Here is a 3,220-nt window from a genome sequence, read left to right as displayed (position 1 = left end):
GTTTTAGTTTTATTTAATTTGTATTTTTTAAGTTATAATTAGTTTTATTAAATATATAAACTTAACTTTTATAAAATAATAATATGAAAATAATATTTTTATAAAAATAAGTGATATTATCATTTTTATTTCTTTTTATAAATTGTATATTTTAATCGTTTAATTGTAATTTGTATATTTTTTCATTCGTAATTAGTTTTAAGATTAGTATTTTGCCGTAGTTAATTTTTATTTCTAGATTATAAGACTTTGCCGTAAAATCCCTTAAGTGCTTTTTCTTTAGAATAAGATTTAGGTGTTTTAGAATTTTGCGAAGCCGTTTTAAGATTTTAGTACTTTTAAGTTATTGCCGTTTTGGATATAGATTTCCTTTTAAGCTTTAATACCTTTAGGCACAACTTTTTAGATTTAGTTTTTAGACTTTTAAGTTTCAACATTTTTCTTTCTTATTTTAATTTTTCGATTTTTATTTTTCGACGTTTTTTGACGCACTCTTTTTCTTTCTTATTTCTCGACGCTCTAGTTTTTAGGACATAGATTTTATCTTCAAAATTTCGAAGAAATTTTTTTTTAAGCGGTTAAATTGATAGACATCCAAAATTTTCTGATTCGTAGTAATAGTTGGATTTGTTAGTGGCGAGTTGTGGGCTTCCGATTTAAAGGGTCCTGGCTACCTGCTGCATCTATTGGCTATTCGAAACGTGGGCAAAATCAGCAAAGTGTATTAATTTGATAGCTTATATAATTTTTATCTTTATAACTAATAGGATATTCAGTGAATGCGCCGAGCAAAACGTTCACCACCTTTCATACGTTCACCACCTGTAACTCGATCAAGACATCTAGCCAATATTGTCGCCGTTGATTTTTCTTTAGAATCGTCATCTAGTCAACCAAGTATTCCAATTCAAATTTCTGATAATCCATTTTTTGAACCCGACTTCACTACCGAGAACCCGGAGGATATTCAAGGATAATTCCAAGATCCTGAACCACTAATCATTCCTCCTGAACCACAAACCGTTAAATCAGAATTCTCTAGTGATTCGTATTCAACAAATTCAATTATGAAAGTAACAGAACCTCTAAGTATGGAAAACCGAATGAGATCCACACGCACTGGCCAAGGTCACGCCATTATTAAGCCAGACATTAATGCGCCAGATTATGAAATCAAAGGACAAATCCTACACATGGTAACTAATCAATGCCAATATAGTGGTACGCCAAAAGAAGATCCAAACGAACATCTTCGGACCTTTAATAGGATCTGTACTCTATTCAAAATCAGAGAAGTTGAGGATGAACAGATCTATCTCATGTTTTTTCCCTGGACTTTAAAGGGAGAAGCCAAAGATTGGTTAGAATCGTTACCTGAAGGGGTGATTGATACATGGGACGTTTTAGTTGAAAAATTTCTTAAACAATTCTTTCCGGCATCCAAAGCCATGAGACTTCAAGGAGAAATTGTTACATTCACGCAAAAGCCAAATGAAACATTATATGAGGCGTGGACAAGATTTGGAAAGTTGTTGAGAGGATGTCCTCAGCATGGTTTAGACACTTATCAAATAGTACAAATATTCTACCAAGGATGCGACATTGCTACACGAAAAGACATCGACATAGCAGCTGGTGGTTCCATTATGAAGAATACTGCAACTGAAGCTCACAAGATAATTGATAATACAGCATCCCACTCACATGAGTGGCACCAAGAAAAAAATATCTTTCGTTCATCTAAAGCAGCTAGAGCCGATTCTAGCCATGACTTTGATTCCGTTTCCGCAAAAATAGATGCTTTCGAGAGACGAATAGAAAAGATGAATAAAGATATTCATGCAATACGAAACAGTTGTGAGCAATGTGGTGGACCACACTTAACGAAAGATTGTCACATCGAGCAAACGATGGAACAACGTGAGAATGTTTCCTACATGAACCAAAGGCCAGGAAATAATTATCAAAATAATTATCAACCGCCAAGGCCAAACTTCAATCGAAATCAAAACATTCTTTACAATCCAAATGAACCTAACAACAACTCGTACAACCAACAAAGTCTGAATAACCAACCAACTCAAAACAACACTTTCAATCAACAAAGACCTGGCTTATATAAACCACCACAACAAACCGAAGAGAAAAAGTCAAATCTAGAAGAAATGATGGCAAAGCTAATGGAATCTCAAACACAATTTATAACATCTCAAACCCAAACAAATGAGAGGTTTGATCAGTCATTAAGAACTCAACAAGCTTCCATTTTGAATCTAGAAAAACACGTAGGTACTCTTGCTAGCATGATGAGTGAGAGGGAACAAGGAAATCTACCGAGTGATACTAAAGTAAATCCTCGGAATGAGAATGTTAATATGGTATCAACAAATTCTGAAAAACCAACTCCAGAAGATGGGAAGGTTTTAGATGTGAGTAACAATGAAGAAGTTACAACACCACCACCACCACCCGAGTATGTAAAGCCAGTGGTGGCACCATACAAACCACCCATCCCGTTTCCAAGAAAAGGAGTTGAGTATGAGCAAGTAATAGGTAATAAAGTTTGTGATACCTCTGGAAAGAAGAAGAAGAATAAGAAAGTACAAGAAATAAAAACCGTAAAAGTAAACCCGGTGAAGACAGTTCCACCGAAACCTCCACCCAGGGTGGGTGATCCGGGTGAATTTATTGTTCCTTGTCTACTTAGTGATTGTGTCATGTATGATGCACTAGCAGATTTAGGTGCAAGTGTGAGTGTTATGCCTCTTTCATTATATAAGAGATTAGGAGTAGGGGAGTTAAGTCCAACAGAGATGAGTGTCCTACTCTTTGATCAAACCATTAGGCACCCAGTTGGAATCACTGACAACCTACCCTTTCAAGTGGGTAATTTAACCTTTCTAGTCGAATTCATTGTCATTGACATAGAAGAGGACTCAAACATTCCTCTAATTTTAGGTCGACCATTCTTAGCGTCCACCGGAGCGTTATTTGATGTAAGAGAGGGTAGAATGACACTTAGTAATGATGAAAAATCAATCACCTTTGTGATTCAAAAGACTAAATCTCCACCAACCAAAACCGTTGAACCAACAAAAACGATTGGTAAGAACCATGTTGTTTTACCAACTCCAACGGTAGTGCTTAACAATAATAAAACGCCTAAGTGTGAGGAAAATGAAGTAACACCTAATGATGACCTGATAACAAAGAACCCCGT

At 35.4% G+C, this 3,220-nt stretch overlaps 1 non-coding gene across 1 annotated transcript; it reads right to left on the bottom strand.

Moving 5' to 3' along the window:
* Positions 1–1,451: 1,451 nt before the first annotated feature.
* LOC139887406 (small nucleolar RNA R71) lies at positions 1,452–1,558 on the bottom strand. Its single transcript, XR_011773240.1, has one exon. It is a non-coding gene; the product is annotated as a small nucleolar RNA R71 (small nucleolar RNA).
* Between the last annotated feature and the right edge of the window lie 1,662 nt (positions 1,559–3,220).

Source organism: Rutidosis leptorrhynchoides, chromosome 1, assembly GCF_046630445.1.
Source record: "Rutidosis leptorrhynchoides isolate AG116_Rl617_1_P2 chromosome 1, CSIRO_AGI_Rlap_v1, whole genome shotgun sequence".
Classification (NCBI taxonomy): Eukaryota; Viridiplantae; Streptophyta; class Magnoliopsida; order Asterales; family Asteraceae; genus Rutidosis; species Rutidosis leptorrhynchoides.
Note: the sequence above shows the minus strand (reverse complement) of the source record. Positions and strands in the feature narration are given on the sequence as shown.